General features: G+C 39.3%; 1 protein-coding gene across 2 annotated transcripts in view; it reads right to left on the reverse strand.

Moving 5' to 3' along the window:
* grid1b (glutamate receptor, ionotropic, delta 1b) overlaps positions 1–13,102 on the reverse strand; it is a 319,760-nt gene that overhangs the window by 176,536 nt on the left and 130,122 nt on the right. The gene's annotated exons all lie outside the window — the stretch shown is intronic.

A 13,102-nucleotide genomic window follows, 5' to 3' on the forward strand; every position in this document is an offset into this window, starting at 1 on the left:
TCAGAAGCATTCAGGCCATCACAAACAGACTGTGCAACAGTTTGTTCCCACAAGCTATCAGACTCCTCAACAATCAGAACTGAACTGTACTAAATCGTACCAAATCAAAAACATACTCGATCACTCATTTATTGTACCGTATAATATACAGAATGAATACTGGTTGGTTTTGTATTAATCGCCTGTTTGTCTTTTGAACAGAAGCCTGTCACATCTACATTACAGCACAGAGAAATTCTTTATTTGAATATCCCAGAACACAGGGTCAGCCATGATACAGCACCCTGAAGCAGTTAGGGTTAAGGGCCTTGCTCAAGAGCCCAACAATGGCAGCGTGGAAGTGCTGGGGCTTGGACCCCAATACTCCAATAAACAACCCTTAACCATTTAAACCACAGCTGCCCTCAATAGAAGTCTTTAGTTTGTCACCCTGGAGCAGAGAGGGTTAAGGGCTTTGTTTAAGGGCCCAATTTTCTCACACTCTTTGCACTAGGTTGCACACAATGCACTTAAATTAAGTTGTCCTAGCAACAAGTCCTTAGCCCTGTGTTGTTTTATGTACAGTAGCACCATGAAAACCTCCTGGAAAAAACTTGTTTCATTTCACAATGTACAGTATTGCGTCAGCTATATACAGTATGATTGAAATGACCTTAAAAGCTTCTTGACTTGACTTGAATTATAAACACATGAAGTCTGAGGGTCTTCCACCGGCCCATGTATGATCTCCAGACATCCGTTCTTGACAGATTAAGCTGAGAACCGTTGCGCAGTGATGATCCCACTGAGTAACACATCCTCAGGAGCGAAAGCTGAAAGTTTTACGGAACCGATGCTGCTCAGACTCTCACATCTTTAAGGGGAGCTTTGTTCTTCCAGCTTGGCTGTGGACTGAAGCTCATGGTCCTGTAGGACTGCTTGTAAAGATTCCTTGTCTAAATCTCAGAGTCTGTTGGATTTTGCTGCTATATGTTGTGGAGAGTTCTGAGTACTGAGTACTGAGAAAAACAGTGCAATAACAGTAAAGCTCTGCAAAAGCAGCACTAGATTATATATGGCGTGGTTCACTGGGACTTCTTCGCTCACGCAGAACACCATACGAGCATTAAAGTTTCATTCTGAAGGAATCAATTCTTTACCAACTTAAAAAATATATATATATGAAAAAAAAAGATTTTTGTTTTTATTATTATATTTCATACTTTATCTCTTTAAATCCACAGCTGTTTCCCATTTTGTACCTAATGTTTAATGAGCAGGATGTGAGATTATTATTAGAGATTTTGAATTCAAATTAAAATCTTCAGACAGCTTGGAAAGATGTTCAAACTTTCACCTTTATATTTGAGAGAGAGATGAAATGCATATTTAAGAAGATTTTGAGATCTGTATAGAGACTTGGAAAGAAAGGAAGAATCAAACAATCTTAAATAAATCTCATTAAGATGAATGGTTTTACTGTGTATTTCAGGGCGTAAATTATTTGCTCTCAAATTTAGTCCAGCGGGTGTAAATGTATTGGAAAAAAGTGTGCTGTCAACAATGGAAAGAAGAGATTGGAGCTAAACGAACTGGCCGAATGAAATCTTTTTGCATTTTCACTGCGACAACGATCATCTGAGCAGCGACAAGCAATAACGAGCGTATTATAACTCAAATCTTAGATTATTTAACCTGTTTTTACATGATTTTACTCGTCTCTATCAGGAGATGATTGCGCTTCTTCCTAGAAATACATGCTGAACATTAAGAAATGTTCTTGCCGATAGGATGGGACTCAAGCTTGAAAGCTTTAATATTTATCCAGTTAGTTCAGTCTTATAAAAAGGAATATGTGATACATTTGACTAGAAATCTAAGATCAGATTTTTATTTTCCCAGTGCAGCCCTGATTTAAGTTCCTGCTCTTTTTGTTACATAAATACGCTCACACACATACACACACACACACACACACACACACACACACACACACACACACACACACACACTGGCCAACTCTGAGACATAATGAAGGCAACATCAAAGGAGCACATCGAGGTACTGAAACGGGACAAATATTAGAGCTGCAGGTGTCCACACAATATCACTCCCGAGCCTGATGAATACTTAATGATCTGCAGCAAACAGCAGCCGTCAATCAGAAGTGCAGAAAAGTTTAGCTTTTATCCACAGGATTCACAGAGACAGATCTGTCACGTGAAAAACCCTTGAGAACTTCGGCACAGAGCACCACGGTTCTGCTGCGTTTTATTGAATCCTACAGCACACCACTGCTGAGTTCTGATTGGTCAGTTGTCTCTGGCAGGTTTATAGTAACATGCATGCACTAATGCATTTATGTTACTATAGCAACAATACACTTGCATAACACTGTGTACAGTAGATAAACAGATAAAAAAATAATAGCTGAGAAGATTTTACTTTATTGTTTACGTATCATAAATAGACAGAAGCCTTTATGTTGTCACATCTACAGTACTGTACGATACACACAGTGAAATCTTTCTTCTCATATCCCAGCTTTGGAGGTTGTCATCTTAGCTTGACGTAATTCCTTCACAGTGCGCACAAGCCTTCTAGTTAGCATGAAGCCAAGTCACTTTACACTATCAAGAAAAGTGAAGGCAAAAATTGTGAATTAACTCAGAGTCACAGAGCCATGGAGTCATTCCTTTTCCCAACTACATCCCAAATACTGAAGCTACTCAAACACCAAATTAGAGTTCAGAGAACTGACAGAGATATTAAAGCAGTGAGGGATACACACACACAAACAGCAGGTTATAGCAGTGATCTGCATCAGCACGCTGATTTAGACACGCCTCCGTCTCACACCTTCGCTGTGACAGATATCAGACGATCAAAGCAGGGCTACGAAGCTCCGGCGCTGAAGAAGCGGAAGCACGTTCCTAAGTCAGACTTTAAAGCACATGGGGTGTCAAATATGTAATCCACAAAGCTCTTAGCGGTTCCTTCTACTTCTCAGGTTCCATCCAGCTTCTCTGCAGCAACCTGCAACACGTTATTATAACACGAGTGAGCAAACATTTAGAGGCAATTCATCAAGCTTGTGAGTTACTCCTCAGGCCAATTCTGCAGCGCCTGAACTGGGGCCATTTTTCTACAGCGTGGCTTCATATTTTGTCACATTTGACCTCTCATTATCATTAACTGTGTGTAAAGACTTGAAGTAGAAATGAAAAGGCGTACATAAAAGCAAGCAGCAGATGGTCGGGGTCTCTGGTGAGTGTACGTACTATACTGTAGCTAGGACAGTTAGCTCACTTTGCTAATCTAATCAGAGAACAAGAGTATGATTAATTTGTTTTTCACTTGTTATCTTCGGTATCTCTGCATGTCTTCTCTAGTTTCTCTTCTGAACTAAAGAAACACACAGGACAATAACAGTCTGTATCCATCTTCAAATCATGCTAGCTATCTTGGCTAATTCTAATGTACACATAGCATACCTGCTAGGCTGTGACTTAATATTTTTCCACCCAGTGTGCTCTAGACTTATTATGTTGGCTTTGTAGAAGCCAACATTCTGTTTTCCTATTTAAGCTTAGACAAAAATTTATCAAGAGCAACTCCTCCTAGGGCTTTCGAGCCACATGAACTAAATTCGGATATGTTGTAGACCCTGGTCTGAAGTTTGTTGCTATGACTTTTATAAGCGATCCGAGTACCGGTACTTCCGGTACCGGGTCTCAAAGTGGCCTTTTTTTCCCATAGACTCCCATTATTAACTTTGAAGGTTTATAACTTGGCAAGCTTTCGAACTATCTACTCCAAACTCGGCCAGCTCCTTTAGGGTGATACTCTGAACAAACCTTTAAATTGGTGTATCAACTGGCCTTCCGGTTGTCCCGCAGTCACGCCCCCAAAATATGCAAAATCCAAAAACTTTTTACAACATGGACATGTGACATATCAAAACACTCAGCACAATGAGGGGAAATTCATCAGATGACATCACATGCTCGTCTCCACTTACCTCCAAATGTTTTGGCACCCTAGCTTTCTGTCTACTTGCTTCCAAAAGTAACACTGACACTTATGTCCACTCGCCTCCAAAAAGCACCGGCCTTTGCGAATACTTGCATCGTCAAAGCCAACATCAAAGTTTGTCGCATCGAACTTTACAAATCTAGTTACTATTATTATTGTTATTATTATTATAATTATTATTATAGACATATTAACTGACACACTCACATCTCACTGGATCTGTTTTACACCTTTGGTCTCTTTTTTTTCTTCAGCTGTTTGTTAAGGTTAGCATGACAGTGGAGAGTTAGCGCTCATAATCTTTCTTACAGCTCTCGCTACACGTGAACTTTAAAAGAATCAGTCTGACTTCGTGAACAGTGATTATTTTGCCTTGCAGACAGTCCAGTCTCCACCTGCAGTACAGTCTTCATGTCAAGTCAAGTCAGGAAGCGTTTATTGTTATTTCAACCACATATAGTGAAACGAGACAATGAACTCCCCAGAACCATGGCGCTACATAAAATGATATAAACCTGCATAAAACAACACAGAGCTAATGACATAAATCAAGTTGTTCTAGATATATAAAGTGCATCTTGTGTAACCTAGTGCAATGAATGCAAGACAAAAGACAATACAAAACACTACAGGACATATACACAAAATAGCACAGAGGTTATTACCTTGAATACATTAGAGCAGTTCTTCTCTCTACGACTAGGTTACGTGGAATTCACAACAAACATGAATGAAGAGCAAAGCACCTGAAGCACTGAAAACTACCTCATTCATTAATTCACTCATAAAGAAGCTCAGAATCTCACCATGTAGCCCCTGAGGCCGACACGTCACCTCACAACTACACACTACTGCACAAATTATTACACTTTTACCACATCATACCTTCTAGCATAAAGCTACAGAAACACCGGATTTGTGTCCACAACACATCCATCAATGTGCGTTGAGCTTAGACCTTTCACACTTTCCTAAAAAGTAATCATACCCGGCTTTATAATAGACAACGTGTATTTACATAATCAATTCATGTTAAGGGAAAAAAGGATTGAAAGATGGGCAATATGATTTTAGACAGTATCCAAACACACACACACACACACACACACACACACACACACACACACACACACACACTCTACAAAACACAAGCACATCTAGGTATCCACAAACACATCTCTGTTAAAGTCCAGGGGTGGGGTTTGTCAAAACAGAGGCGTGTCTCAGTGAGCTTGAACTTCTTGATCCGAGAAATAAAATTATTCTGAAATTCTGAAAGCATTCATGTATTGACTCGGTAAAAGTAAAATTATTCTTCAGTTGTCTAACAGATGCCTGCAGGTTTGGAGCTAAAACAGAACAGATAGTTTGGAGACATCCACGATTACCTCTATCTCGACCAGAGCTTGCATTATTTTTATTATTTTATTATATATTTTGTAGCTAAAAGCTTTTTTATTCACTTTAAAAGTGCTTAAAGAACTGGCAAGAGTTAATGGCCGGGTCTAACCTGTTGTAATGTGAGTTCGTGGAGCTGAATTGCCGTAAAATCAATGTTGTGAACTGTATTTAAATACGTTTATTTCTATGTTTAAAAAGCAACAATAATCATCTGTTTTCTTACAGTATATTTCCATAAATCTGCCTTGTGGGCTGCTTTTTCTCCCTCATGTCTAAAAAAACTTTTCTTTTCTTTGGACAGCCAAAGATTTTTCTCAAAAAAAAAAAAAATAAACCCTTTCACCATTTCAGTAGTACTAGAAGTGACACTAAAAAGAAAATCTGGCAACTTTGCATAGAAGTGGGCAGCTCAGGTCAGAGCTGATTGCTACTGAAGCTTCCTCTCGTGTTTTTTTATTTATTTTATTTTTTTATTTATAGGTGATGATGTGTAGAAGAGAAAAGAGCAGCTTTGTGTTTCAGCTAGCAACCAGTGAATGCTGAGAGTGTTGACACTTCCTGGCCCATGGTGCTTTGAGGTGCAGCGAGATACTCCGGCTAGAGGGCTACACTTAGGCTAGAGAGAGTCGGATTTCTGTAAAAATACAGAAAACGAGCCAGAAAATTTTGATGGAAGATATGTGAATGTATGTGGTGGAGAAAGTCATAGACTGTAGAAAGAGTAGGAGGTAGAGAGATAGAGATAGAGAGATAGTGAGAGAGAAAGAGGGAAAGAGAGAGAGAGATAGAGAGAGAGAAAACAAAGGGAAAAATGGGAAAAGTGATGAAGGGTAGAGATGGAAATCTGTGCAATAGTCTCTCCTTAATCATAATCGCTCAGCTGTCAGTCGGAGTGCGAGGCGAGGCTGTGTGCGGAAGAGCAGACCCAGGTGCCATCTGCTCCCAATAAAACCCTACAAAAGCCTTAATTTGAATAAATGTCCCCTTTGTCCTGTCCTCTGAATGTCCCTTTTATTACTGTCCTCAATAAAGTCCTTCTGCTCACATGAAAAGAACAATCCGGAACCGACACTTAGAGCACAAATTACAGCCAGAACTATTAAAATGTCTAGAGCTTCGTGTGCACGGAAAGACATTTTCATCTTGTGTGATAGAACTGAAAAGATTCAATCACAGACCAGGCACTAAAAGACCCTAGTGCTTTAAATCATGATGAAATAAACCATAGTGATTCTCTTCTCACCAAAATGATTCAGGTCACATCGAGCAGAATGCCATGATTCAGTCCACATTCAGTACACCGTCATGAGTCAGACCACATCCAGTACAATGTCATGAGTCTGTCCAAATCCAGTACAATGTCATGAGTCAGTCCACATTCAGTACACCGTCATGAGTCAGTTCACACCCAGTACACATCCAGTACACCGTCATGATTCATTTCACATCCAGTACAACGTCATGAGTCAGTTCACATTCAGTACACTGTCATGAGTCAGTTCACATCCAGTACACCGTCATGAGTCAGTTCACATTCAGTACACCGTCATGAGTCATTTCACATCCAGTACAACGTCATGAGTCAGTTCACATTCAGTACACTGTCATGAGTCAGTTCACATCCAGTACACCGTCATGAGTCAGTTCACATTCAGTACACCCTCATGAGTCATTTCACATCCAGTACAACGTCATGAGTCAGTTCACATTCAGTACACTGTCATGAGTCAGTTCACATCCAGTACACCGTCATGAGTCAGTTCACATTCAGTACACCGTCATGAGTCATTTCACATCCAGTACAACGTCATGAGTCAGTTCACATTCAGTACACTATCATGAGTCAGTTCACATCCAGTACGTCATGAGTCAGTTCACATCCAGTACACCGTCATGAGTCATTTCACATTGAGTACAACGTCATGAGTCAGTTCACATTCAGTACATCATGAGTCAGTTCACATCCAGTACGTCATGAGTCAGTTCACATCCAGTACAGAGTCATGAGTCAGTTCACATCCAGTACACCGTCATGAGTCATTTCACATCCAGTACACAGTCATAAGTCAGTTCACATCCAGTACAACGTCATGAGTCAGTTCTCATCCAGTACACCGTCATGAGTCAGTTCACATTCAGTACACCGTCATGAGTCATTTCACATCCAGTACAACGTCATGAGTCAGTTCACATTCAGTACACTATCATGAGTCAGTTCACATTGAGTACAACGTCATGAGTCAGTTCACATTCAGTACATCATGAGTCAGTTCACATCCAGTACGTCATGAGTCAGTTCACATCCAGTACACCGTCATGAGTCAGTTCACATTCAGTACACTGTCATGAGTCAGTTCACATCCAGTACGTCATGAGTCAGTTCACATTCAGTACACTGTCATGAGTCAGTTCACATCCAGTACAGAGTCATGAGTCAGTTCACATCCAGTACACCGTCATGAGTCATTTCACATCCAGTACACAGTCATAAGTCAGTTCACATCCAGTACAACGTCATGAGTCAGTTCTCATCCAGTACAACGTTGTGATTCAGTCAGCATCCAGTAGAACATCATGATTCAGTCCACATCGAGCAGAACCTCAAGCACTAATTAGTGCTTAATGATTCACTATATGACAAGCAGAGCCAAGCTCTTTAATATGCATTAATCATAACCCTTCAAGCCACATCCAACAGAACCAATGCGCTCAGTCCACACTGACCAGAACCAAATGATTTAGTCATAAAACACAAAATATCTGGTCCGGAAAAGGAAGAACCCGTCGCTTCAGACCAATCATGTACTGTAGAAGCCAGTGATTCACTACACAGCAAAACTGCAAAGCTGGTTCTCTGATAAACACCTCACAACCTGCATTAAGCAGATCCTGTGGGTTCATTCCACACCTAAAGAAGCCAAGGTTTTAGACGGAGCATCTGAGAGCTGGTCTCCACTGAGTCATTCTGCACTGCGGTATAAACTCACACGCTGATGTGCCTCACACAATCTGCCAATGTGCATTGTCCATTAGCTAGCAGGGAGAAGAAAAGGAGCAGAACAGTGTGACTGTGTTTTTCCTGAGATCAACGGTTCTGCCGGGCTTTAACCTGTTCCAAGGTGTGAAATAAACTGAGATGTAAGTGCAGACCTGTAAATGTGTTTCCTTTCAGCCTCACACCAAAGCCCCAGTTGTCTGTGTTGGTCCTCGTCCAGAAGAAGTGATTACTCTGTAATTGAGGTTCGGTTGTGGATCTTAAAAACATTTTCTCTTTTATAACTGTCAGTTTTTAAGGAATTAATATAGCGCTCCAGCCATCTGGAGGAAAAGTGCAAAGGAAAAAATCTCAAGCAGTCCAAGAAATGAGTAAACTGTCAGTATAAATAGAGTAATTGCCTTCTTAGTCACACTAAAACCATCCTGACACTTTGGATTTTCCTAGACTAATTGGCATTTAAGAAATCAATATGCCAAGACTTAAAAGCATGAGTAATTGCAATGCATATTTAGCTCTTCCCTGAGCTGAACCACAACTCTGTGTTGAATTTAAGCAATCCAATTACAGATATTCATACATGCTAATCACCTTGAAGTCAATTCAAATGCAATAATCGCACGAGACCGGGAACTGAACAATCTGTTTAATTAATTTAAAATAGGTTGACATGTAAGCAATAAAGAGAACAAATAATAAAAGCTGCATTTCACCTGAGGATGTAGTTATTCTTATTAATACAGGTATCTACTTTGAGCTTTTTTGTACGTACGTGACTCTCTCGAAAATCTCTTCTAGGTCATGAAGTACCTGGATAATATTCTGACACAGAATCTGTGATTGCAGTGTGCTCGAGTTTGCGTTACAAAGCATGCAGTAAGTAAAACCAGATTAAAGCACATGGAATGCTGTTAGAGTTAAATAATTTTCCTATAACAGCATGTCATGAAGTGCTTTGTTCCTCTTATACTACAATGACTTTAACAAATAGCATTCGAGTAATGAACAGCATGTCATACATTGGATATTTTTTAGGGTAAATTTTATGTTATGAAATGCCCAAGAGACAAGCTGTCAATTGTGTTATATAGCAGCTATAAACAGTCGTTCCCTCACCAGCTTCTCTTTATTCTCTCGATTGACGTTAATTTGACAAAAAATGCAAAAACCAGCATAAACCTCTCCGTCCTGAAGATGTCAGAAAACTTAAAGCTTCCAGACTCCAAAGCTTCCAGAGTATATGAGCTGTTGCTATAGAAACGTTATGGTATCAGAGCACATTAATATAAAGCTGTGTGCTACTGCCAGAACTGCTGGTATAGAGAATTAATCAACACCTTCTGATCTGAGAATTAAACAGGTCCCTGGTACAAAGCAAAATAACAGAAAGCAAAAACAATTTACATGACTGCGTTATTCCTTTCCTTTGGCTCGTACCAAGGCTCCTAATGGCACCCTATGGTAAAAGTCCATAATGTAAATGTTTAAAGCCAACATCTGTGCAAACATGTTTCAAATAAATAAATCAATAAAATAATTAATGAGGTGTCCTAATGTGCTGTGTAGAAACACATTACACCAGACTGCAGGCAGTGATTGAGCCACACAGCTGGAAGAAGTGGACAATCTGCCAAGGTTCTGGATTTATACAGACATAAATATACCTCTATTCTCCATCCAGTCCACATGAATCTTGCTCATTCAGTGTAGCAGTGACCTCTGTGTGTCTCTCTGACCTTTACGATTCAGATGGAAACATTTACTCAGTCAGGCTAAGAGAACTCATTTTATTTATCACTGATCGTGGCCTATTGTCGAAATGGTTCAAAAAATAAAAACATCTAACGTGACCCGAACACCGCCCATTAGTCCTCCGGTTGAACATTCTCAGTGCCTGAGGTGTAGCAGTTCCAGCAGAGAGCAAACAGCGTTCTTCAGGAACAACAATGTCAACGTCTTCCACCCACTTCTAACTTCTGCCTGGATTCAGTGCAGCTCAGCTCACCATGTACTTTCTCTGATGTCTAACACCATCTCAGAATGAGGTGGACGGAGTCGTATTAGGAGCAGGAAGGCATGAGGGCACCAGGTTCTAGCAGGATTCCAGAACTAGCTATGTAACAGAATTCATGTGGAGGATATAATGTTTACTATCTACTGTATTTAGTAGTCGTCACTTGGTGGTGCACTCTGCTGGGATAGATCTGCCTGTTACCCATGGGATTACTGAGGATAGAACCACTTGGTGACTATCACACTGTCTTTGAACTGCCATAGCTCTGTGCTCGGGTCTTCATCATAAACATTTGAAGACTTAGGCAGGAAGGAATTAGTGTTAAGTCTGTAATGAACTCAGAAATAACACTGAACTGTTAGTTCTTCATGAGCTCTTGGTTGCACAATTCCACTTGACTATAAATTGTTGTAGAAAGGACATTATTTAAATGTCCAGTGTCACCAAAATGATGATGTTTCCTTCTGAGTCTGGTTCCTCTCAAGATTTCTTCCTCATTTCATCTCAGAGAGTTTTTCCTTGTCACAATTGCGTCAGGTTTACTCATGAGGAATAGATGTTAGAGACATATAATTTTTGTTCTGTTTCTATACTTCTTTGAGAAACTTCTTTGTTTTTACTTCTACTTCTATACTGCTTTGAGAAACCGTTAATTGCTACACAAATAAATGAAATTGAAAATTGAAATTTAGAAACTTTAACATCTGGTGCTGTGTCTGGTGCTAATACAACATTAACTCACTCATCCTTAGTAACTGACTGGTCAGGATCCTGCTGATTTAAATTAGCCTGCTAGTTTATTTATATTTTTAAAATGTTTAATAATAAAAAAGCTTTTAGATTAGGCCATGCCCACTTCATTTGTTTAAAGATTATCACAGATATGGATTTCCAGAGAACGGATATCTTGAAAATAGCAGTAGTTCTGTACACTTCAGTGTCAGTTTCAGTTGTGTAGTTTCATCCAGAGCTTTTGTGTTAGACTGTAGTTAACCAGTTAGCTCAGCTTAGCATTCCCTGGTTGTGTAGTTTAATTTTCTAAGCTATGTAAAAAAGCTATTTTTGTAAGCTATGTTTAAAGCACAGGTAGTGGAAATGTGATTCACAAGACATGCTCTTCAGATTGGAACGAGGAACTCAACAAGCTTGGAGAGACACTGCTCCTCCAAATCGAGACAAATCCACTGAGGTTTTGTGAGCAGGTCACAAGGACAGCTCACGGACACGTGAAAACCCTAGACCCAGTGGAGAGATTATATCTGTGAGTCTGAATAGAAATATCTGGACTGAGTCTCTTAGCTGTGCGCACCACCAGGAAAAGTAGATATATAAAAATACAACTAGAAAGAAAAGTCAGCATAACAAGTGTTCAAGATTGAACTTTTTGTAGAGTCTCTATGAATTCTTACAGCATTACATTTACAGCCTTATCCTGAGCAACGTTTATCTAATTTTTATACAAATGAGCATTTGAAGGTTGAGGGCCTCACTCAAGGACACAATAATGGACAATTGGTGGATCTGGGATTTGAACTCACAACCTTCTTAGCAGCAGCAGTCCAACACATTAACCATTAACCTACCACATCCCACAACACCAGGAAAAACAAAAATCATATGGATCTTATAAAAACATAATTATAACATGCTGAATATAAGTGCAGCCTCCATGAAAACAGCCTTGCTTGTTAACAGAAGAACAACAACAAACAATCTTCCTGGGAAATATGGGCTCAGAAATCACTAGCTGAAAAAACACTTAAAAGCCACACTTAGAAATCTTTCTGGGAAAAGCTGTGAAGTGCATCATCGGTGAGTTCATCTACTCTGTGTTCTTCATTAAGAGCTCTCAACCAAAGAGAACACACTGTTACTCAAATGCTGCTCTGAACAAACAAATCAAAAGCTCCAATATTCCAGGAGATCCCTATCCTAAGCCTGAATTTCCATTAACACTCCTAGACAAGTCATTTGGTAATGAAAAGCTTTAATTGCTATTATATAGTCAGAGATGTGCAGGCTTGCAGCTGTTCATCTCTAAACTCTCTGCAGCACTTGTAACAGTTCATGACCGTCTGTCTTAACTAGGGTTGCAAAGGGGTGGAAAGTTTCCGGTAAATTTCCGGTATATTTCCAAATTGGAAACTTTACGGGAATTTATGGGAATTTACGGGAATTTATGGGAATTTACGGGAATTTATGGGAATTATTTGGAAATATAAGGAAATGTATATAAACTCTATCATACACAAACATAAATAAACATTTTGATTGGTCATAAGCAGACATACATGCAAGGTAATACAAATTTTAAAAATGATGTCAAAATCTTGACTGATTTAATTGTAAGTAGAACTTTAATTGATTATTTCATTAAGCAACACAAAAGCATAATAAACATTATTATAAGCAACAAGTTAAATGACCCTAAAATAAAGTGTTACTGTGCATGTTATGGAAGAATGCAAGCACATGCAGGGGGTTTGGCTTCAATGACCCTCCAGTAAGCTGTGTGCTGTGTGCAAGTGACTGAGGAATGTAGGGTACAAAATCAACTTAAATTGCATTAAATCTTGTTGTTTTAAACAAAATTATGCTGCAAGATTTTTTTAACTACATTTAAGTTCCTTGTTATAGGCAACTCTGAACTTTTTTAAAATTCCCAGTTTATTCCCATA

This window comes from Tachysurus vachellii, chromosome 2 (assembly GCF_030014155.1).
Source record: "Tachysurus vachellii isolate PV-2020 chromosome 2, HZAU_Pvac_v1, whole genome shotgun sequence".
Lineage (NCBI taxonomy): Eukaryota > Metazoa > Chordata > Actinopteri > Siluriformes > Bagridae > Tachysurus > Tachysurus vachellii.